At 45.1% G+C, this 25693-nt stretch overlaps 1 long non-coding RNA gene across 1 annotated transcript; it reads right to left on the bottom strand.

Annotated features, from left to right (window-relative positions):
- Positions 1 to 7359: 7359 nt before the first annotated feature.
- LOC116971701 lies at positions 7360 to 21403 on the bottom strand. The gene is made up of 3 exons (XR_004411568.1): positions 21058 to 21403; positions 14427 to 14429; positions 7360 to 7372 (listed from the first exon to the last, which is right to left on the bottom strand). It is a non-coding gene; the product is annotated as an uncharacterized LOC116971701 (long non-coding RNA).
- Positions 21404 to 25693: the final 4290 nt, after the last annotated feature.

Genomic DNA, 25693 nt, shown 5'->3' with positions numbered 1-25693 from the left:
CCAATGAAAATACCCGGTCAGCAAAGGCAATTAACTAAAACTACCTACGACTACCTTGACTACCCATAACTACATGGCGACCCCACTACAATTGCACTTATGACTACAGGATTATCGATTATCTTCATGGCAACCAATTTTTGGTTGCAGAAAATTTTTCAACATGTTGTAAGATTTGCGTCGACCATACTGAGGCCGTGACTAGTTCCCAGAATGCGGGAACTCTTCGTGACCATGAAGGAGACTCACCAGAAACCACCAGCGAACATGTGGCGAACATGTGGCGACCATGTGGCGAGCCTCCTGCACTCGCCTAAATAGTCGCCCAAGTGGGACAGGCCCATAATGCATTTCTGTGAAATATTTTGATACATCTGTGTTACATTCAGGCTGCTATAATATTGGTGTTCGACAAAAAGCTGGAGTAACTCAGCAAGTCAGGCAGCATCTCTGGAAAAAAGGAATAGGTGATGTTTCGGGTCGAGACCCTTCCTCAGACTCAACTCGAAACGTCACCTATTCCTTTTCTTCAGAGATGCTGCCTGACTCGCTGAGTTACTCCAGCTTTTTGTGTCTATCTTTGGTTTAAACCAGCATCTGCTGTTCCTTTCTACACATAATATTGGTGTTGTTGTATTCAAATAGTTATCAAGATGTTTAAGTAACCATTAAGAGTGTGGAATGTGTAAGTCATGTTGATAAATGTTGTACGTACAAATGTCTCTGCCCTCTGCTATGTTTTGTATCACCCATTGAACATGAATTGAGAATTCAAAGTTGTCAGCAGAGTCACCTCTAGCTCAGTTGGTAAGATGCCCTATGTGGAGACAGGATTGGGGGAAGTAATCTGTATGGGATAAAGAGATATGGGTGTTATAGTTGGCAAAAATACTCCAGTGGCATTGATGGGGATATCAGCCAAATGTCTTCTTCCTGATTGCCTTCCGGAGTTCCTGTTGGTAATGAGGGTAGGAAAATACTTAAAACTCCTCTGCGGCCCAATTGTAAAACTGCCTGCCAGCAATCACTACCTAGACTCCATTCCCACCTCCACCCATCTTCCAAAGTGTAGCTCAGTACCAGAAGTGATGGAATAATAAATCGGTGAGTTGTTTCAATAAGTCTGAATATTTGAAATGGCTTTGAACATTTTTTTTAAATATTTGCTATAAATATACATTTTATTTAAAATATGGTCGTAACAGCATTCTTTGGTGTGGCAGCCGAGAGTTACAACAACAGCGTCTTTCTAGGGCTTCTGTTCTAAGGGAGGTTTCACTGAGTCTCCTTCATAATGAAGACATGCACATTAAAAGGTGGACTTTCACGTAATACTGCGGTTCAAATTGAATGCCGGAGGATTTGGCTTGTAAAAGTTGAGTTTGCTTTTCTAAAAAGGCACACTTTTTTCTCGAATCTCCAAAGGAATGGCAACAAGCTTTTGGCATTTTAAGCAGATGGAAACTATTATGGCAGGAGTTTTAATAAAAATGTGCTTTAAAGAATGCTTTTAAATATTTATTAGACCGATCCTCTGAAGCCAAAACATATCTGTACTCGAAACAAAAACTGTAGTGATATAGACTTAAACTTCCATGGAAGTTCCATGGAATAGTAAGGGGTCACCAGTTTTTAATCACGAGTTAATGACTAGAAATCAATCTACATGTCTGTGTAAATGATTTGCTGAATTCTAACATCCTTGGAGAAACTGGTAAAGGGTCCTGGCCCAAAGCATCACCTATCCATGTTCTCCCGAGATGCTGCCTGACTCGCTAAATTACATTAGCACTTTGTGGCAAATCTCTTGTTTGCCTTATGGATTAGAACTTGTTGCTTGGATGCCTTGTCTTTGCATAAAGTCCTTGAGCAAGTTGGACTGGTGGCGGGAGTGATAACAGATTCTGTGGTCTTGATTGTGGAACTGAAACACTGTGGAATGTTATTTTTAATGAAGTACATTAGCTCACTACTTGTTATTGAAAGAGCATCAATGCCCAGAAGTGAGAATTTTTTTTTCCATTTATTAAATCTTAAGGGAAATTCTCATGTTGTACATATTGCATCTTTTAGTTACCCATTGAAGTATCATTCTATACTTGATACTATCCTGTCATTTAAGTTACCAAAATGATCAGTATTTTTTTTCCCTGAAGTGGAATAACTTTCATTTAAACAGCTACATAATTAGAGATGTCATTGCTTTGAGTCTATTATCCAATTAGCAAGAGAAAAACAAACACATTGGCATAAATAACTATTGCTTTGGCGATGGAAATACATCTGCCCACAAAATATTGGGAAAGCCAAATTGCTCCCAGAATTAAATACATTTCCTGCTCACCAGTTCTAATTTCCTGAAATGGAACCAGATTTGGCAAGTTTTTGTTTATTGGCTGCAGGACCCCCAGCAGGACCAAAAACAAGACCTGTCAAAGGGCGGATGAGCTCCTAGCGTGCCAATGGCCACCCACACTTCAGTAGAAGTTGCGATCACTGTCGTACAATTGTAAGGCACCGTGCCCATTGATGTTTCCAACAATGATGATGATGATGATGATGATGATGATGATGATGATGATGATGATGATGCATTAGTGCCATGTTGGGAACGGAGATGAGCTTCCAACACAAGACATTGCTGAGGCTGTATCTTTTTACATCAGTAACAATATCTGAGCATGTTTCCAAATCAACTACACTGGTTGTAAAATGCTTTAGGAAATCCTGAAAGGGACCAGTAAACAGCTATCATCTATCATATCATATCATATATCATATCATCATATCATGTCCTTATATAACTATAAAACTCTGATCTTGTATGTGGATGTGTGTGTGTGTGTGTGTGTGTGTGTGTGTGTGTGTGTGTGTGTGTGTGTGTGTGTGTGTGTGTGTGTGTGTGTGTGTGTGTGTGTGTGTGTATATTTATTTGTGTGTTGTCACATCTTCTTGAACAAATGATGTGTTGTTTTTACATATTCGGGTAGAGATTTACCCCTTGGAGTCTGAAATCGCCTTATCTGAAAATGTTGTGCTTAATTTCTTCAGTTATTAATGAAAATCTTCACAAATCTGATCAAACTTTGAAATCAAAAAGTCTGTTTTTCGCTGATTACATCACAATGGATCTACCTGCCTGCCATCTGTTCGTGCTGCGTGTGACTCGCCCACTCGCACCTCGGCTCGGATCAGGCCCTGTACCCGAGAGTTCCCGAGAGTTTGGTTGACGCACGCTCGCGCCTCCGCTCGGGTCGGACCGGGCCTCCCCCTCTCTCTCTCCCCCATCTCTCTCTACCCCCTCTCGCTCTCTCTCCACCCCTCTCTCACCCCCCCTCTCTCTCTCCCCCCCCTCTCTCCACCCTCTCTCCCCTCCTCTCTGCCCCCCTCTCTCCCCCCTCTCTCCCCCTCTCTCTCTCCCTCTCCCCCTCTTTCTCCCCCACTCTATCCCCCCTTCTCCCCCCACCTCTCCCTCCTGCACCCCGTTATTCAAAAGCCGCTCGTCGCTCCCTGCTCCCTCGTTCAAAACTCTGCCGGAGATGAATCTGCCCCCCTCTCCTACCTCCTCTCCCTCCCCCAGCCTCTCTCCCCCTCCTCCCTCTCCCCCTCTTCCCCTCAACCCCCCCCTCTCACCCCCTCTTCCCCCTCCTCCCCACTTCCTCCCCTCCTCTCCCCCCCACCCCCATCATCCCCCTACCCCCACCAACCCCCTACTCCCACCCACCCCCATTATTCTCAACTCATTACTGCTAAAAGTCTAAAAAAGTCAAAAGAATTTGAAATTAAAACAACCAGCTTCAACTGATTAAGTCACAATGGCTCGGCGAGTAGTGATCAGGAGGACCATGCCTCCAGGGGGGGCTATGGTTGGGGAACTGGTGCATTGGGGGAGCAGACCCAATGGGTCTGCATTGGGTCTGCACTTGGTCTAGTCTATAAATATTACTAAAACTCTCATCTTGACCACTTCCTGTCTGGGTTGTTATTAAATTTGCACAAAAACGATCCCCCACAGTGCTACAATTTTTTGCCACCTTGTTCACCATTCTCTGCTGCAAGTCAAATATGTTTTATTCCGATCGGTGAAATAGTACAAAAGTTATGAAGGTTTTGAAAGTTCCCCTACCCCAGCCCCCTCCCCCCACCCCCCTCCTCCCCACCCCCCCTCCCCCACATCTGCCCTCCCCCACACACCCCCTCCCCCACACCCCCACACTGCCATCCTCCACACCCCCTCTTCCCCAACCCCCCCCTCCCCCACCACCCCCTTAGGCATTTACCAGCTATGACATCACAATGCCCTACCGGCTACATTGTTGCTATCCCAGAACACTGAGTCCTTCACAGCAAATGTCCTTCAGGGTAAGAATCTGCCAGCCTAACCCAGCACAGCAAAGCTTAATGATTAGATTTGGATAACAAAAGATGGCCTTGTCGGTGGTACCAACATCACTTTAAATCTTAGTGCAATTGCATTTGTTTTGGTATAAAATGAGGGAGGGTGAAAGAATGAGCCATACAGCACAGTTGGGGGCTATGGTTAAGTGGTGGAATATTACATTGGGGACCAATACCTCAGCAGTGGAACAGGCAGAAGATGATAGCTGACTTTAGTGGAGCATCACAACGGCTGAGAAGGTGGATGAAGGCTGCAGCAGAAAATGATTGTGTTGGATTCCATGCCATTGGATTCTGACCCAGATCTGTCAAGGACCGTGTGGTGGCTGTCTGTGCACCAGTCTCCCCAAGTTAAACAAAGTCATGCACAGGCGTCCACCATGAGAGGACAGTCATACTCATTTCGAGTAACTGCAGATGATGACGATTACATTGGGGGAACGAGTTGCGTTGGGAGAATGGATGAGTGGTGGAATCTTACATTGGGGAATAGGTTGTGTTGGGGGACCAGGCCTCCCATGGTGGCTATGGGTGAGTGGTCGAATATTGCATTAATAATGAGGCGACATGAGCAGCCCCTGAGCAGTTGGGGGCTATGGGTAGGTGGTGCAATATTGCGTTGGGGGAACTGTAGATTGGTTACATTACTTACTAACCAATGTAGTGTTTTATTAATATGAGCTCCACCTACTACTACACCATTCATATTATCGCAACCCGACATGTGCTGTTAGTTGGTGATGGACAGATGAAGACTTTGTTCAGGTTCTTCTCAGGCTGTTGGCGTAGGAGAGAGAATGTGGAAAAGAGCGATGGGGTGGGACAATGCCTGGCAGTTGATAGATAAATGCAGGTGAGGGAAGGGGATTGATTGCAGATGGGTGGAGTAAATGACAAAAGCTAGATGTGAAAAGGAGACAAAAGGGTGTCAGAAAGTTGCAAAGGGATACAGTTTACATTCAGTAGTTAAATCATTTATAAATAAACATCTGGTCTGCATACACTTAAGCTGTTTCTCAATGTAGGCTGGATCCAAGTGGGTGGGCGGCGCGACCAACGTCGCAGCGGCCTCTGCAGTCCGTCTGTCATTTTTTTATTTTATTGCCCCCGTTGAGGGTATAGTTTGTAGTGGGTTTTTGACTGTGTATGTGTGGGGGGCGGGGGGGTGGGTGGGGGAAACTTTTAAATCTCTTCCCTGTACGGGGACCCGACCTTTTCCCTGTCGGGTCTCCGTTGCCGTTGGGGCCTAGCGCCGTGGAGCGGCCTTAAACCGGAACGACAGCTCAAGTCACGGAGCCGGCGGAGCTGCGGGCCTACCATCTTGGAGCTGGCCAGCTTCGGAATGTGGAGAGCTGCGGTGGCGCGCGGCTGCGACCCGACTCCGGTGAATGGTGACACCGGGAGCTCGCGGGTCCCCGGTGGGAGACTGCTTTGCGGGGCACCGGCAACGGCGACTTCTCCCGCCCGAATTGCGGGGTTGAGAGAGACCTGGAGCGGGGCCTTACATCGCCCGGCGCGGTTTTAACGGCTGCGGGACTTGCTAACGCCCGCCGGGAGCTGCAACATCAAGACCCGGAGCAGGGCCTTACATCGCCCGGCGCGGCTTTAAATGGCCGCGGACTTGCTAGCGCCCGCCGGGGGCTTTGACTTTAACTTTGACTTCGGGAGAAGAATGGAGAGCAGGGGAGAGACAAGACTTTGCCTTCCATCACAGTGAGGAGGAGATTCACTGTGATGGATGTTTGTGTAAATTGTGATGGTGTGTGTCTTGGTTCTTTTCTTGTATGACTGCAGAAACCAAATTTCGTTTGAACCTCATGTGAGGTTCAAATGACAAATAAATGGTATTGTATTGGTATTGTATTGTATTGTATTGCAGTACAATAATCAAAAAAGCTTTCTTACATCTGACATTGTAAGCGAAACATGGAGAAGTGACCTCACCTGAGGCCCCAGAAGTTTGATTTACAGTGGCCCTGCAATTTATTCCCAAACAAACACAGAGGCGACCCGGTGGTACAGCGGTAGATTGCAGCCTTACAGCACCAGAGATCCGGGGTGGCTCCTGGCTATTGGTGCTTGACTGTACGGAGTTTGTGCATTCTCCCCGTGACCTGCGTGTGTTTTCTGCAAGAACTTCGGTTTCCTCACACACTCCAAAGATGTCCAGGTTTGTAGGTTAATCGGACTGATATAAATGTATAAATCGTCCCTAGTGTAGGATAGTATTAATGTGCAGGGATCACTGAACGATGCAAACTCTGAAGGGCCTGTTTCCGCACTGTATCTTTAAACTAAACTAAACTAAATAGTGCTGTGCAGTATTTTGCACATTGCAAGGTGCTTTAATGGACTCGCCCCGCCTTACCTCTCTGAGCTGCTCCACCTATATGCTCCTGCCCGGTGCCTCAGGTCAGCTGATCAGCTGCTCCTTGAGGTACCAAGGTCTAAGCGGAAGCTCAGAGGGGATAGAGCCTTTTCTGTTGCTGCTCCGGCACTCTGGAACACCTTGCCGTTGCACATCAGACAGGCCCCCTCACTGTCCATCTTCAAATCCTCCCTAAAAACTCATTTTTATTCTCTGGCTTTTGACACTGGCTGAGGCATTGCTCCTGTTCTTAGTGCTTTTAATCTCTTTTAATTTTTACTGTTTTTTAGTCCTTCGTTTTACAGTTTTTAATGGTTTGTAATAACATTTTGTCCATGAGTTCTCATGTACAGCACTTTGTGGCAACTGCGGTTGTTTAAAGTGCTTTATAAATATAGTTATTATTATTATTATTAAGGGTAATGAGAACAATTCTCTTTTTAATTTCCAGTGGGTTTATGAGCCCAGTCCCATTAATCATACATAAGACTCCTACATACGATGTCACACACAAAATTCATCAGCACTACGAATTTTAACCGGTCTGAAGATCAAAAGATTTTTACTCCCAGAACAGCCAGGGGCGGCACAGTGGCACAGCTGCTGCTATACAGCACCAAAGGCCTGACTGCGGGTGCTGTCTGTCCGGAGTTTGTACGTTCTTCCCGTTACCGTGTGGGGTTTCTCCGAGGGCTCCGGTTTCTGCCCACAGGTTTGTAGGTTAATTTGATTTGGTAAAATTGTAAATTGTCCCTACTGTGTAGAATAGTGCTATTGTATGGGGTGATCACTGGATTCGTGGACTCGGTGGCTGAAGTGCTTGTTTCTCTAAAGTAAAGTCTAAAGTTATATGAACCCCATTTTGGATCCATGTTATTTAAGGCATCTTCTCTCAGGCAGTATTCCCCGTTTATAGCAAGATCCGTGACCCCCCTACAACCTCAAACACAGACTCACACACATACCTGGACTGCTTTTCCCATGGAGATCAGAGTCAGGGTTAATCTCATCAGAACCATTCTTGGCTGTTATGACTAATCTAAGGATCGTGCTGCATTAGGAATGCCACCCATACTCAAGGAAAGACGATTTCATCTGTGGTCTAAAGGAATGGGAAGAGTGGGGATGGGCATTTGTCCGCATTACCCGAACTGCGGCTACTCAGAGACTGCAGACCTTACTGAGGCCGCGACTAGTTCCCAGAATGCGGGAACTCCTCGCGACCATGAAGGAGACTCACCAGAGACCATCAGCGAACATGTGGTGACCATGTGGCGAGTGCAGAGTCTCCTGCACTCGCTAAAAAAGTCGCCTAAGTAGGACAGGCCCATTATTCTCACTAATCGCCTTGGCGTTCCTTCCTCTGGAAGCCCTCACTTTCCTTCTGAGGCTTCTTTGATGATCATGACTTTGGTCAGGCCCATTCTTTGCAAAACCCTCTGACCCCTTGAGAGCTCTCTCTCGCTCCATCCCTCTCCCTCTCCCTCTCCCTCTCCTCCTCTCCCTCTCCCTCTCCCTCTCCCTCTCCTCTCCCTCTCCCTCTCCTCTCCCTCTCCTCTCCCTCTCCCTCTCCCTCTCCCTCTCCCTCTCCCTCTCCCTCTCCCTCTCCCTCTCCCTCTCTCACACACACCATCCTTGCCTTTGCAGTGTATTTTAATTCAGCAGCAATAATTCTCTTTTGCTGGAAGAGTGGCTTCCAAACATCATACCTGTAAGGCTAACTGCGAGTAACTGTGGGAGCCTTCAGCTCATCGATAGAGAACAGAGCACTGAAACCAACACTGTCACTGAAAACCAACTGCACCCTTCTTGCAACCTCACAATGGTAAACCTCCATTTTCTATGTTTCTATGTTTGTGTAACTATGACAACCAGCCTCATGCAAACCCACAATGTTGTTTTTATTCCACTAAGTAATAGCAATACAATTTCTAGCCCAGTGTTTATATTCGCAATGATTCTTGAAAGTATAGAATCATGGAAGGTACTTTTTAAGGAATACTTGGATCTTTCTGAACAGACCTGACCTTCTTTCAGAACCCTGGGATTGGAGTGGTGTTTTGGTCATGGAAAGGGAAGAGGTCATTCACAGCATTGAGACTGAAGCAGCCTTTTTGAAGAACAATCCAATTTAGCCAACGGCTCTACTCTTCAAAATCGCACAGTCACAACCAGATTCCTCAGCCCACCAAGGTTGGCCCATTTACACCAATACCATTTATTTACTCACCCATATTTCCATCAGCTCCCTCCAGATTTTACAACACACCTATACAACTATGCCCCGGTCCCACCTAGGAAACCTGAACGGAAACCTCTGGAGACTTTGCGCCCCACCCAAGGTTTCCGTGCGGTTCCCGGAGGTTCCCGGAGGTTTTTGTCAGTCTCCCTAGTGGTCGAAAGTGGTTTCTGCTTCTTCTATGTTCCGGCGATTATTTAAAAAAATTCAAAACCGGCCGCGACTAAAAATAGGTTGCCGTTTAAAAAATCGGTAATTTTCTAATCGAAGCCGGTTGCGATGCTAGTTGAAGGTGGTTGCCGGAGGTTGGAGGTAGACCTTCCACTACCTGCAACCTCCGGCAACCACCTTCAACTAGCATCGCAACTGGCTTCGACTAAAAAATTACCGATTTTTAAAACGGCAACCTATTTCTAGTCGCGGCCGGTTTTGAATTTTTTTGAAATAATCGCCGGAACATAGAAGAAGCGGAAACCTTCGGGAACCGCACGGAAACCTTGGGTGGGGCGCAAAGTCTCCAGTGGTTTCCGTTCAGGTTTCGTTAATGGGACAGGGTCATGAGAGAAATTTACAGCAGCCAATTAACTTACCAACCATTGGGATGTGAGAGGAAGTTCTCGAAGCTAGAGGAAGGTTTAGGTTTAGTTTATTACTATTACATGTGTTGAGGTACAGTGAAAAGATATGTTTTGCATTCTATTCAAACAGATTATGGTTCAATAGTCAATGGTGCTTTATTGTCACATGCAAACACACAGTATTCTTTTTATTACAGAATTAAGTAATTACCTAACCTAAGCACAATCTCTGATTAGCAAAGTGTACAGAAATAAGTAACTGAGACTGCATGCAAGAGGCGCCACGTTTTGGCGCCATTTTCAAAGTCCAGTCAGCGCTCCAGGTCTTTTGAGCAGCTCCCCAATCCAGGGAAGCCCCAGGTTTCTGCAGGGCCTCCAGCCATTGCTTTCCTTGGACATCTGGATCATCCTGTGAACTGACGTCCCTCTCCTCGCCCATCCACCTTTGAGCCCCAGGGGTGCCTCCCGCAGCAGATGTTGAGTGCACGGAAGGCAAGTTCCCGGTTCACTGAGAATCGATTCTGTAAAGATCATGTCCGCGATGTCTCCGGATGCATGGAATTTACACCGTGAATTGAGGAGTAGTTTCTCAGCTATCTGAAGGAGTTAGTTGAGGAGGACTCTAGTAATGACTGTCAATGTGACAGATAGCAGGGATCCACTCTGCAGTATTCTTTCTATCAGTAAGCTGCTGACGAAGCTTTGTCTTTGCAGATCCATTGTATTAACTCTTTGACTGAGTCTGCGTAGTTTCTCGAGGAATGGCTCTGCGTGGTAATAAGGTCTTGTACAAGTTATTTCAATATGAAAAATGAAGGGGAAAAAATTGAATTTAAATTTTTTAATAGATCCATTTTCCCGCTTAGCTGGCTTTCAAAAAATGAGACACAAAATACTGGAGTAACTCAGCGGGTTGGGAAGAATCTTTGGATTATGTGACTTTTGGGTAGGGACTCTTCAGAATTATTGTGAGGAGAGGGGTGGGGGGGGGGGGGGGGGGGCAGAAGGACTGGAAGCAAGAAAAGACCAGGGCAAATCTGGGCCAGCAACAGAACGTTGAATTCTCTGATTTTAGGTAACCTACAAACATTTTCCTCCCTTGGCCCCTTCCTCCACTAAACGTCAGTTAACCAGTTCCACAGTTTGCAACAATGTATCCCTCTTGGGGTCACACTGTCCCTCGCCAACAATCTGCCCATTGGGGAACCTGAGGTGTAGGAAATAGCTGCTGATGCAGACCCTTCTTCAAAGGTCTCGACTAGAAACATCACCCATTCCTTCTCTCTAGAGATGCTGCCTGGCCCGCTGAGTTACTCCACCATTTTATGTCTATCATCGAGGGAACCTGAGGTCATCTGTTGCCAGCCCTGATATGTCTTGTTCTTTTCTTGCTTCCATGTCCTCCATCCCCCAACCCTTCCCTACTATCAATCTGAAGAAGGGTCCCGACCCAAAACATCACCTAACCATTTTCTCCAGAGATGCTGCCTGACCTGCTGAGTTTCTCCAACATAATTTGTCTATCTTTGGTATCAACAGCATCTGCAGTTTCTTTTTATTACATTAAAACTTAGCAGAAACTTTGATTATTGACACTGAATTGACAAAATTCTGAATATTCAATGACAGGCAAATATATGAAGAGACATCTAAAATTCAAAACAGTTTAAAACTATGAAATATTAACAAAATACTAAATGATTTATCTGTGCCTCTCTAAGGTCCCCCCCTTCCCCCACCCCCAAGCCCCAACCCCCAGTCTCCTGCACTCCAGTGAAGACAATCTCTCCTTGTGACTAAAACCCTCCATTCCAGGAAGCATTCTGGAGAATCTCTTCTGCACTCCTTCTAATGCTACCCCATTCTTTTTATGGTGCCGTGACCAGAATTGCACATAATATTCCAGGAGTGGCCAAACCAAGGTCTTATGCAACTCCATATGATGTAATGACTCTTGTACTCAATATCCATGCCTATGTATATGTGCCTGCTAAGTGCTTTCTTCACTATCAATCTTGTATCACTTAATGAGAGAACTGCTACTAATTTCAGTTGGAATTACTGGTATTTCACTGCAAATATGGCCCATTGGCAAAATGCTCATAATTCAACAATCCCCTGAACTCACAATGCCTATGTTATTTTAACTAAAATGTGTGGAAATTTGTGTTTTTTTATAGCAAACTCCTTGTTCACGACTGCTATTAACTTGAGTACAATGATATCCATATTATTATAACTATAACAAATGATCTTGGATGTGTGTTTATTTATTTGTTTGGGTGTGATCACATCTTCTCGAAAAAACGAGGCGGTAACGGTAAATGTTTTACATATTCCGATAAAGATTTATCCTGTGGAGTCCAAAATTGCCTTATCTGAAAAATTAATGCATTATTTCTCGAGTTATTAATCAAAATGTTCCAAAATCTGAAATAACTTAGAAAATAAAACCAGCTGGCTTTGGCTGATGACGTCACAGTGCACGCTGTGTTCCACTTGCTGTGAGTGACGTCACCCGGCTGCCCGCGGCTGCTCAGGGCCGCCTGCTGCCCGGTGCTACCCACCCTGCTCTCCTCCTCCACTCCCCCACCTCCTCTCCCCCCCCTCCTCTTCCCCCTCCTTCTCTCCCCTCATCCTCCTCTCCCCCCTCCTCCTCTCCCCTCATCCTCCTCTCCCCCCTACTCCTCTCCCCCCCTTCCCTCCTTCTCCCCCCCTCTCACCCCCTACCTGTCCCCCCTCCCTCTCCCCCCCTCTCTCTCCCCCCCTCACTCTCATCCCCTCTCTCCCTCCCTCTCACCCCCTCTCTCCCCACCATCTCTCTCCCCGCCTCTCTCTCTCCCCCCCCTCTCCCCCTCTCCCCCATCTCCCCCCCCCCCCCCGTCTCCCCCCTCTCCTTCCCTCCTCTCCTCTCTCCGTCCCTTCTCTCACCTCCCTCTCTTCCCCCCTCTCTCCCCCCCTCTCTCCCCCTCGCCCCTCTCTCATCCCCACCTCTCTCTCTCCACCCCCCCCTTAGATGTGCCTTAGATGTGCCCAATAATTTGTGGTCCAAGTTTTGACGTAACTCTTTGGGAGATTGCCTTCGCCTGCTAACTCATAATATTACGAAGCATTTCCTTGATTGATATCACCACATTGGGCTTAGGCACTGTTGTGCATCAGCAATGCTTTCATTTAATTTATTTTAAATTTGATAGGACTTTTTAGGGGGAAAAATGCTGCCACAATAAGCGCATTTACAAAAACACACAAATCAACATGCAAAAGGTGAAATTCTAAGTTGACGGCCCCATTGTGTATAAGAAAGAAAAATAAATCGATAAGGCACTGAAGATGGTAACAGCTGTAAGCAGTTCTTGTACTCGGGCTGTAATCCTGATGAATAATGTTCCTGTCATAACAGCGGGGATAATTTAATGCTGACACTCAGCACCATGATAAATAGCTTGTCACACTTAGGCACTGACAGAGTCAAGGGAAACTGCCCATGACAAGTTCTGAAATATTAATCTTCTACTAGACTGTGACTGTGGTAAAGGGGATAAGGAAGGAAGACTAGGTAAATCGGATTTTCTTTGATGAGGTTAAAAGTATCGCTTGAAAACAAACAAATATTCTTGCAAGAATGCTACAAGAAATTGTGTTAGGACACATGCAGAAGTTCTAAATTCTAATTGCCTTCGACAAGCATTTCATTTTATAAGTGTGTGATGCTGAAAGAATACTTTAGAATAGGATTGTCAACTGAGCACAGATTAAAACTCAAATAACAAATAGAAATTACTTTTGTGTGTCATAAATAAAAATACAATTGAACTCAAAATCCATCAGAACTTGAGTGATTCAAGACAACTTAGAAATATGAGCTTTTCCCTTTCAATAAGATTTTGCTCTTTTTTACTGAAAATCAAATATACTATTACATCCATTATTGATTCTCTCCCAGAATTATAGAAAGCTTACATTTTTAGAATTATGCAGCACGAAAACAGGTCCTTCAGCCTACCCACAGATCGCTCTGACTATTGAGGTCCTTTTAACGCTAATCCTAAAATAATTCCACTTTATTCTCCCCACGTTCCCATGAAATCCTCCCAGGTTGTACCACTCACTCATCTACCATTTACAGTAGCCAATTAACCTACCAACCCAAGTCTTGGTGATGAGGGAGGAAACATGTGCATCTAGAGGAAAACCCATGCAGTTAGTTTAGTTACAGCGTGAAAACAAGCCCTTCGGCCCACCGAGTCCGCACTGACCAGCAATCCCCGCACATTAACACTATCCTATAATAATATAATAATAATAATAATAATATATTTTATTGTCATTGCACATAAGCGCAACGAGATTTGGTATGCAGCTTCCATCCGATGTCATAACATAAATAACTAATAAAATTTAGATTTAGATACCCCGAGAACATGGATTGTAAAAAGAACAGTAAAACAGTCAAAACAGTTCAACAGACTAAAGTACAGATGTGTCTGTGCGACGTGACCATCCGAGGGCACTCAGCAGGGCCGGTTCAGAGCCGCTATAGCTCTGGGAATGAAGCTGTTCCTGAGTCTAGAGGTTCGGGCGCAGAAGGCCTTGTAATGACTGCCGGAGGGAAGTAGTTCGAACAGTCCATTACAAGGGTGTGAGGAGTCACTAGGGACTATGCTTGCTAGGGACAATTTTACACTGAAATCAAGCCAATTAACCTACAAACGTGTACGTCTTTGGAGTGTGAGAGGAAACCATAGATCTCGGAGAAAACCCACGCGGTCATGGGGAGAACGTACAAACTGTATACAGGCAGCACCCGTAGTCGGGAGCGAAACCGGATCTCCGGATCTACAAGCTCTGTAAGGCAGTAACTCTACCGCTGCACCAGCATAACACCAGTTGCAGGGAGAATGTGCAAACTCCACACAGATGGCACTGGAGGTCAGGATCGAACCTGGCTCACTGGAGCTTGCAGATAGCAGCTCCATTGGCTGCTCAATTGTGCCACCCAACTTGATGAGGCTTGAGGGGTCATTGCTTGGGCAGTTGGTGCAAAAATCTTTCAACTGATATTGGTGCCAGTTATGGTATCCTCAGTTGGCCATTGCATGAGCCATCACTTTGTTTTGCATCTTTAGTCTTGGAACACCCATTCAGGGGAAATCTTTACCATTCTGAGGAACATAAAACAGACAGGGTCTAGAAAGTTGTTCACTGCAGCTGGTAATGCTGGAGAAAACTGATCTTCTGCAGACCTGTGGAAACATTCATTTTCAAAAGGGTCCCAGGTTATTCCAGGTGATCTGGTTTCCACACAAATTCTTGTTGATAGGTAGATTAATTGGTACCAACCCTTGTATAGATAGATGGGTGGTAGAAGAATCTACAGAAGTTGAGAGAGTTTATAGTTTATGGTGTGGAGGTACAGCGTGGAAACAGGTCCTTCAGCCTAACGAGTCCACGTTGACCATCAATCACCCTTATACTAGTTTAATGCTGTCCCATCCTTTAGATTAGATTAGATTAGATTAGATTAGATTCCTTTATTTGTCATTCAGACCTTTTGGTCTGAACAAAATCTCGTTGCCTGCAGTCATACATATAATAATAAATTACAAAACACACAATAAACACAAATTAACATCCACCACAGTGAGTTCACCAGGCACCTCCTCACTGTGATGGAGGCAAAAGTCTTAAAGTCACTGTCTCTTCCCCTCCTTATTCTCCCTCTGCGCTGAGGCGATCCAGGCCTCCAATGTTGTTACCCCACCGGGCGATGGTAAGTCAGTCCCGCGGCTCAACCAAGCTCTGCGAACGGGCCGGTTCAAGCTCCGCGGCCCGGGGTGGTCGAAGCTGCCGAAGCTGCCACCCTCCAATCCAGCGGACGCAGCTGTTGCCGCGGGAGCTCCGTAAAAACAGGTCACCAACCTGTGACCTGCGAGCTCCCGACAATGTCGTCCACTGGCCTGCAGCCGAGCCCCGGATTCAGGTTGCCGCCACCGGAACGCCGCCTCAGCCACCGTAGCACCGCCTCAGCCCCGAGTCGTGCCGCCGCCATCCTACACTCGAGAGGCAATTTACAGAGGCCAATTAAACTAAAAAAAATAAACGTTTTTGAAATGTGGAAGGAAACTGGAGCTCCCAGAGAAAACCTTTGGGAGAATGTGCAAACTCCACACAGACAGCACCCACAATAAGGATCAAACTCGGGACTTTGCCGCTGTGAGGCAGCAGCTCTACCACTGCACCCCTGTGCCATCCCAGAATAGGTTTTGATGAATGGGATTGGTGGGAATGTTCTGAGAACTGGCATAAATATGTTAGGCTAAATGACCTCCTATGTCGTCAAGAAATATGAAGGTGGATAACTTTGATGTTAGATGCCATCATTATTTTTTGGAGATTTTATGATTTTAGAAATTGAACCCAAAGTGAGAATGGCTTGCGATCAATTAATTTGTAGGAAGGAGCTGCAAATGCTGGTTTATACCAAAGATAGACACAAATTGCTGGAGTAAATCAGAGTGTCAGGCAGCATACCTGCAGAAAAGGAATAGGTAATGTTTCGGGAACAAGTAGGGTTTTGACCAAAAACATCACCTATTCCTTTTCTCCAGAGATGTTGCCTGACCCCTGAGTTACTCCAGAATGTTGTGACTATCTTTGGGATCAATGGATTTGGCCGACCTTTATCCTTTTCTGTTTTTTCTCAGGATGAAGTGGAAATTAGATATTCCAGCATTAACAACAACATAGTCTCAGGTAAAGTCAAGCTTAGAATTGAGAGCTTGGACAACTATGAATGAGGTCAGAAAACCTTACTTGCACAATCAGGTTTCCTTCTCAAGATAAAAAAATGCAGAAGCTGCATTCCTTTGGAAAAAAAAATCAAAATTGTTCTATATTTTGTGAGGTAATAGCAGTAAAGGCTATGAAACCTGTAGAGAGAGGTGGAATGAAGGCAGGAGATCTTACTTGACGCACAGTCATGGGGTTTGCTGAATGGCTTCCTCCAAGGTTTGTGAGTGGCAGAGTAATGGAGGCCTCTCAAGTGCGGTTCACGTTGTGTAACTATGGGACCTGCAGTCAAACAAAAAATCTGCCAGGTAATTATCCACTGTTGTTTCCAGCTATTTGACACCAATGTCCAATTCTTTCTTGATTAATTTCAAATATCTTCTACACATGAGTACAGTAACCAGTTCCGTTACTGTGTCTTCTCAGCAAAAAAATTGAAACCAGGTGCAATTTATAAAATTATTTGTTGTAAACGAATCATGGATCGGATTCTTTGGAATACTTTTATTCCCCAGTCAAAATTGTCTAAGAATCCGTATTCAAGAGTCCCCAATTGATTTATTTTTATTCCTGTCTGATGTACTGACTCTCACCAAAGCGTTGCAATAGAGGGAATGTGTGTAATTATATACTTTGGAATTACGTCTCCTGTTGACAAAATGATGCTGGTTAATTATAGGTCCTGTCCATCAGGATTATGCAGCTCGCAAAAAAAAGCAGGCTACATAAACTCAGACATTGACTAACCTGTGAATATATTACGCTGTTTTGCTTATAATCATGTAATGTTATTGCGTTTACAGAATGTCAGCTGCAGCTTGAGTGGGTAGTATGCCTTCCCCTGAGTCAGAGGGCTGTGGGTTCAGAGAGTTGAGCATGTCTGCAACTTCAGCAGGGCACAGAGGGGGTTCCACTTCACAGATGAGAAGTTCAGATAAAGGGTGTGTGAAAGACCCGTGACACAGCTCTGAAGACCAGGAGGGGAATTACCCCAATCAACATCAACAGCACCCCCAAAACAAATAGACAATGCTGGAAGAACTCAGCCAGTGAAGCAGCATCTGTGGAAGGAGAAACCATTTGATAATAATAATTTATTATTATAAATGTGTATGACTGCAGGCAATTAAATTTTGTTCAGACCGAAAGGTCTGAATGACAATAAAGGAATCTAAGTCTAAGTCTAAGTCTAAGTGATGTTTCGGGTCAGGCACCCTTCCTCAGAACTAGGGGAAGAGTGGAAGGTTTGGAGTTTTCAAACAGAACTGGGGGAGGAGTGAGGTTTAAGACAGAAGACCAGAAGTGGGGCGGCATGGTAGAACTGTAGAGTTGCTGCCTTACAGCACTTACAATGCCAGAGACCCGGGTTCGATCCCGACTGCCGGTGCTGTCTGTACAGAGTTTTTATGTTTCCCCCTTCACCTGCATGGGTTACCTCCGGGATCTATAGTTTCCTCCTCAACTCCAAAGACGCACAGGTTTGTGGGTTAATTGGCTTGGTATCAGTGTAAATTGTGCCTAGTGTGTGTATAATAATATTACTAATCGGGGATCGCTAATCAGTGTGGACTCGGTGGGTTGAAGGGCCTGTTTCCGCACTGTATCTTTAAACTACACTAAACTAAACTAAGACCATACAGTGATAGATTAAGACAGATCAGATGCTAAGGAGTGTAAGTACTGACCATTAGGGAGAGGGTGAAAAAGGAACATGAACATGATTACAGAAGATAGTCACAAAATTCTGGAGTAACTCAGCGGGACAGGCAGAATCTCTGGATAGAAGGAATGGGGTTGAGGCCATTTTTTCCTCCAACTCCATGAGCATGATTGCGATGAGAGAGCAGTTTAGCTAAAGATGGAGAATTCAGTGTTCATTTCAAATGGTTTCAAAATGTGCAGACAGAAGATATAATGTTGGTACTCTAGTTTACATTGGGCCTCAGTATGGCAATGGACAAGGCAGCAGAGAGACAGGTTGGAATGGGGGTGGGATTAGGAATTAAAATGACCTGTAACAAGAAGCCCAAGATCAACCATTAGATTGAGTGCAGGTACGCCGCAAAGCTTCCATCTAATCTGCATTCAGTTTCTCCAGCGTAGAAGAGGCCGTATTAGTGAAATTGGGTATTTTGTCATCATCACATTGCCCATTCATGGAAGCTTGCTTTACATATTTGATTTACTACAACCATTATTGTCCTTCAGAACTATGTAAAGAAAGTTGAAGAATCTTGAGGGTACTCAATGCCCATACGATTGTCTTCAAACATATCCTGGTTCGTGATCTTGCATTTCTTTCTTCATACACTTATAGTCTAAGTATTGGTGGAATTTCTCAATTCTTGATCTATAAACTTTTTTAAAATTCATGTAGGACCAGGTGTTCATGGTAGGTTTGTATTGGTATTGGTTTATAATTGTCACGTGTGCCAAGATATAGTGACAATCAGTTCCCTGCCCCATGACTCCCAGTATGAAAAAGGGTCTCGACCCAAAACATCACCTATTCTTTTTCTGCAGAGATGTTGTCTGTCCCACTGAGTTACTACAGTATTTTGTGTCTATCTTCATTGTAGACAGTGTTGTTTTGCAAGGTCAGTTAGACAGCATAATGTTGACTAGAAATTAGGATTGTGCACAACTATTTAGTCGAATGTGACCAATGTGCATTTGTGGTATGGCTCGTACTGAATATCACTGCGGTAAGGGGATCATAGTGAAAATCATCATAAATTTACAAAACAGAATGGTGATGGTGGGTAATGTTGATTTAAGGTAATCATTACCATTTGGAGAATGGGGGGGGGGGGGGGGGATTATTTTGGTGGGTGCCTGGAACGTGCTACAATGGGGAAGTGGTGGGGGCAGATATTGTAATGCCATGAACAAGGCTTCAGATTATGAGTGATATAGGAAAGAATTAGAAATGATAGTCTGGGGGTGTGGAAGGGGGAGAGGGTGGTGGAAGAACTCTCAGTTACTATTAGAAATAAGATGTCTGTTTTTGGGGGAAACTTTTACTTTTCTATGTGGGGGAGGGGGGCAGGATAAGGGGGAAACCGTTTCCCAGTCTCTTCCTGGTGGGGTTGCGACTATTTCACCGAGTCGCGTCCTCGCCCTCCACCTCGCGGCCTACCAGCTGGATCGGAGCGGCCTTTCCTGCCGGGGACCGGGAACCAGACCAGGGCTGCTACAGCGGCGGCGCAGCACTGGAGTCACCGCGGAGCGGGCGATGCCTACCTGGGTCGCCGTTTGGAGCTCCGGAGCGTTGAGCGGCTGCTCCAACATCGTGGAGCTCTGGTGCGGAGAGCTTCCAACGCGGGCGGCGCTGACCGTCAACGTGGAGTCCTGGGGCGCCTTGCAGGGGGCCTACAGCAGCAGTCTCCACCCGGCGCGGCCTGCGGACTTTGGAAGCCGCCGACTCCTGTAGGAGGGGGCCAACTCCGGTGTCCACGCCGCTGAGGACGTCCCGCAGCCCCGACGTCGGATTTGTATCACCCCGGCGAGCGGTCCTGAACATCGGGCCGTCCGTAGCGGCAACTGCGGAGGGCACGGGGAGGCCCTGACCACGGGGAACAATGGAGGAAGAGACTGACTTTGGTGCCTTCCCACACAGTGGGGAACTTTGATTCTGCTGTGTGGGGATGTTTTATGTCAAACCCTAGAGTGTGTTGTGTCCCTTATTTTTATTGTATGGCTGTATGGGAATTTCATTTCACTGTGTCATCTGGCACATGTGATGAATAAATCTATCTTGTATCTTGTATCTTGTATCTCTTGTATGACAGATTATGAGTAATATGGTGATGTTAACTCTTATGCTTAAATCTGCTGCTCCCCAATGTGGGTACATTGGTGCACATTCACCATGCGGGACAGCATGTATTAGACATATCTACCCTGGGAAAAAAGTTCTGACTGACTGTGATGAGTGGCTAGGTCTCGGATACAAAAGCTGGCCCTGCGGTCTATGGTGCTTCTGGCTGCGGCGCGGCGGGGACTTTAGACCTTTGACCGCCGGCCTGCGGCCTACACCATCTTGAAGCCGCGGTCTCCGGTGGGGAGGCACCGATTCTGGACTTACCTGGACTTATCTTGTCTGCACATCTGGACGCCCGCAGCAGCGGCTGTGGAAGGCTGTGGTCCCGACCACGGGGGAAAATGGAGGAGGACTGACCAAATTTAGTGCCTTCCACCACAGTGATGAATGCTGTGGTGGATGTTTGTGTTAAATTTTTATTGTGTATTGTGTGTTCTTTTTTCATTGTACCGCTGCTGGCAAATTCATTTCACTTGCACTTTATGTGCACGTGACGAATAAAACTTGCCTTGACTTGATCAGAAACACTTTTCAGGAGTCAAGTATGAATTTGTCAATGAACATTGTCTGCAGACGACTTCATGAATAGAAATACAGAGGCTACACTGAAAGATGCAAACCACTGGTTAGCTGCAAAAATAGGATGGCCAGGTTACAGTTTGCCAAGAAGTACTTAAAAGATCAACCACAGTTCTGGAAAAAGGTCTTGTGGACAGGTGAGATGAAGATTAATTTATATCAGAGTGATTGCAAGAGCAAAGTATAGAGGAAAGAAGGAACTGCCCAAGATCCAAAGCATACCGCTTCATCTGTGAAACACGGAGGTGGGGGTGTTATGGCCTGGGCATGCACTTATCACATGCTGGCTCACTTATCCGCATTGATGGTACAACTGCTGATGGTAGTAGCGTCATTAATTCTGAAGTGTATAGACACATCCTATCTGCTCAAGTTCAAACAAATGCATCAAAACTCATTGGCCGGCGGCTCATTCTACAGCAAGACAATGATCCCAAACATACTGCTAAAGCATCAAAGGAGTTTTTCAAAACTAAAACATTGTCAATACTTGAGTGGCCAAGACAATCACTTGATCTGAACCCAATTGAGCATGCCTTTTATATGCTGAAGATAAAACTGAAGGGGACTAGCCCCCAAAACAAGCATAAGCTAAAGATGGCTGCAATACAGGCCTGGCAGAGCATCACCAGAGAAGACACCCAGCAACTGGTGATGTCCATGAATCGCAGACTTCAAGCAGTCATTGCATGCAAAGGATATGCAACAAAATACTAAACATGACTACTTTCATTTACATGACATTGCTGTGTCCCAAACATTATGGTGCCCTGAAATGGGGGGGGGGGGGGTTATTTCTACATGGTTAAACCAAAATGTGTAATAATCTCTATATTAAAATCTGACAATGTGCACTTTAACCACATGCGATTTTTTCTATTACAAATCTCTAATTGTGGAGTGCAGAGGCAAATAAATAAACGATGGGTCTTTGTCCCAAACATTATGGAGGGCACTGTAGACACAAAATGCTGGAGTAACTAAGTGGGACAGGCAGCTTTTCTGGAGAGAGGGAATGGGTGACGTTTCAGGTCAAGACGTTTCTTCATTCTAGTCAGGGGAAAGGGAAACGAGAGCTATAGACTGATGTAGAGAGATATGGAACATATGAATGAAAGATATCATAGAGTCGGCGAGCAGGAGGAAAGAAATATAAGCTGCTGGAAACCTACAAGTGCTGGCATGGTCACATCCATGCCTAAAGGGCCTGTCCCACGAGCATGCGACTGCATGCGGCAAGCGCGACCAAACCAGAAGCGGGGGCTGCGCGGGGAGCACGCAGAGGTCGAGTGATCCACGTCCAGTGCCTGTCCCACCAGCATGCAACTGCATGCGGCGAGTGCGACCAAACCGGAAGCGGGGGCTGCGGGAGTTGACTTGAAGTTCGAGCGAAGTCCGCGAGAAGTTCGCGCGTGACGTACGGCGTCAAGACGCTGTGTACGGCATCAAGAAGCTGCGTACGCCGTCGAGACACATGCACGCCCGTTGAGGCGGTGAGTACGGTCTCAATGCGGCTGCAGGACAGCAGGCCGTTGCCGCGCGGAATTTTTGGACAGTGTCATTTTTTCGGAGCCCTGCGCGATGTCGGGACCAGCTCCGCACAACTCCATACGGCTCCGGCGATCGAAGTGGGACCGGCCCCGCGAGGCTGTACGGCTCAAGCGACCACATTAGGTCGCACTTGCCGCATGCAGTCGCATACTCGTGGGACAGGCCCTTAAGGTTGCACATATATAGGCTTGTACTCATCAGAGCCTCTGTTTAATAGATTGAATAAAAGAATGTGAAGAAGAAGACTTTATGAGTGTAATCCAATACCAGACACAAATGACATTCATAAAGCTCTCAGTTTGCCTTTTATAGTTATGGCACCTCAATCTCTCCATTTTGATCCGATACTCATCAAACTTATGTCATGCATGCATTACCGTACCAATAGTCTTTCTGTATTCCTTATTTATAAATGTCAATGCATCATAGTTTATGAATCTCATTACATTTGATTAATATGTATACTACTGATAGACAAGGAACATAATTGATTTTGTCAGCTGGGACACTTTCTTCCAAATATATCACCCTTATGCAGTCTACTTGAAATGCAAGCACTTTTAAGATTGGAAACTTCAAAAAATATTTTAGTTCATCTTTCAAAGTGAATTCCATACTGTTTCAATCATCCCAGACAGGAAATGTATGCTGCAGCCCGGGTCAGCAGCAGTAAACAGGGTGACAGTGAGTTCTATTCCGCTTCAGAAAAGCTGACCATCCGATTAGTTAAATGTATTGGGAAACAGCAGTGCAGCCCTTGATGGTTTCAGGCAACTGACCTGTTTCCTTCAGGCACTCTGTAAGATTCCCAGTTACCTTAACAATGCACCATGTAATCTTGGCACTAAATGAACCATTATCTGCCTAATTAATTGCCGGTTCTGGACTACTCTTGCTTGTTCTAGATCATTTACATTGATTGCAATCTGCTAAAGCACGGCACTGCTTCAAAGGAGAACAAGGAAATTCTGGCCAAATGACATTCCCAACTGCTACCAGACACTGGTTATTTTCTCATGATCACTTTATTGATTGTGACAATTATTCATTAACCTGTAATTGATAACTTGGAAATACGAGTCTCCTATATTGTAACGATGAACTATGTTTTAAAAAACATATTTTATTGACTATGAAGTACTTTGGAATTGCCAAAAAGTGACAAGGCAAGCACTTCAGACTGACTATATCACAGATGTCTGCATATTCTACTTCTACACCCGTTGAATATGGAAGATGAATATTCAGAGAAAAGCATTTCATGAATCCAGAGGTGTGTGAGTACTCTGCAAATATATCACATACTACATGCATGATGTCTTTTGTACTTGCGTATCCTAATATGCAGATATTTTGTGCATTTTCAGATTGGCAACGTATTGTATTTCTTTTTTATTGTTTTCAATAAATCCATGTCCCTGAAACAAATTGTAGAATCATAGAAAATCATAGGGCACAGAAATGGGCTCTATGTTGATGTGGAGAGGATGTTTCCACTATTGGGAGGGTCCAGAACCAGAGGGCATAGCCTCAGAATAAAAGGATGCACATTTACAAAGGAGATGAGGAGGAATTTCTTCAGTCAGACGGTGGTGAATCTGTGGAATTCATTGCCACAGACGTCTGTGGAAGCCAATTCATTGGGTATTTTTAAAGCAAAGATTGAAAGGGTTTTGATTAGTGAAGGAATCAAAGGTTACAGGGGGAATGCAGGAGAATACGGTTGATAGGAAAGAATTATCAGCCATGATTGAATAGCAGAGTATTCTCAATGGGCCGAATGGTCTCTCATGGTTTATAAACCTATGAACTTTCTAATTCTGCTCTCATGGTTTATAAACCTATGAACTTTCAGCCCAGCCATGACCCCTATCCATGTTAATCACATTTGCCCCCTTAAACCACTATGCCTTTCTTCTCCAATTACCTGTCCAGGTGCCTTTTAAACATTGTGATGCTATCTACCTCTGCCACCTCTTCTGGCAGCTCATTCCAGATATTCATCATCCCCTGTGTGAAAAACCTATCCCTCAAATCTCTTTGAAGCAGGAGGGAATGGTACAGACAGATTTAACAGGAGATTGGTAGTAAACAAGAAAAACAAAGACTTTGGTTTTTATAGCACCTGCCTCATCCCTTTCAGGACTTCCTGAAGACGTTGGAGCCAGTCTAAAAGTTGTCTTTTGAGTGCAGATGCTGTTGCTAGCAAGACACAATAGTGGGTTTGTGAACTTCAAGTTCCAGCTATCAAGCAATAATGAAATTAACTTATAATCTAAGTCAGGCCTGTGGGGCTCTGGTCGTGTGAACGGTGTGGGGTGGAGTGAGGGGGTGGTGGTTAGATGAGCAGTAGACCAAGTTCTAATATACTGATTTTTCTGTCTTGATTGTGAATGGGTTATAAATTGGCTGCGTATAATTGTTTGGGTAGAACTCTCCTGCTCTTCTTTGAAGCCAAGCCATGGGATCACTTGCACTCACTGGGGAGTTCAGTGGTTTAACCAAAGGACTGTGCCAGCAACCACTCAGCACTCTCAGCATAGACCAATGGACTATCAAGATCGATGGATGGGAATTCGCGCCCACAAAAACTCGGGAGGTGAAGACTCATCAGACGGAAATCATGGAGCTACAGCCATGAAAACTCGGGAAGCACAATGAAATTCTGAGAAGCTACATCAACATCTTCTTGTTAGAACATTGTTAAAGTATAGCAGTCATCATTGTATTCTGAAGTTATCATTTATGATGAGGGTTATCATGAATGATAAAACGGGGGAATGTTAATATTGGCTAAATTTAAGACATATAAAATGGAGGATCCCTGCACTTGTCAGCTGAACTTTACAGGGTTCCATGGCACATACCGGGAGCCACTGCACCACACGGCGCAGTTAGAGGCGTATTATGTTCCTTTGACTGTGTAATGTTTTGATTAAAATGAAATTGTGGTGCTAGCCTAGCAGGCCAGATTATACGAAAGAAAAAGAATATAACTGAGCCAAAATGGTGATAGACAGAAATTGCCACTTCGGATAAGAAAGATTAAGTGATGTAAAGCTGGAGAATTCCATATTAACTTCGGAAGGCAGCAAAGTGTCCAGAGAGAAGATGAGATGTTCTTCCTCAAGCTTTTGTTGAGTCTGTTTGTAACAGCACAGGAGGCTACAGGACGATAGTCAGATCGAGAGTGGGATGGTAAATTAAAGTGGCAAAATATACAATACAGGCATTGTATTCCTGATTATCATGTTGGTATGTTGGTACAATGTCCACATGACAATTTACCAACAGACAGAACATACTGTACATGTGACATAATGACAGGAAATTAGCTGAGAAACAACTTCAATTTTACAATGGCC

The sequence above is a fragment of the Amblyraja radiata genome, chromosome 4 (assembly GCF_010909765.2).
Source record: "Amblyraja radiata isolate CabotCenter1 chromosome 4, sAmbRad1.1.pri, whole genome shotgun sequence".
Lineage (NCBI taxonomy): Eukaryota > Metazoa > Chordata > Chondrichthyes > Rajiformes > Rajidae > Amblyraja > Amblyraja radiata.
This window is presented reverse-complemented; position numbering and strand designations above follow the sequence as displayed.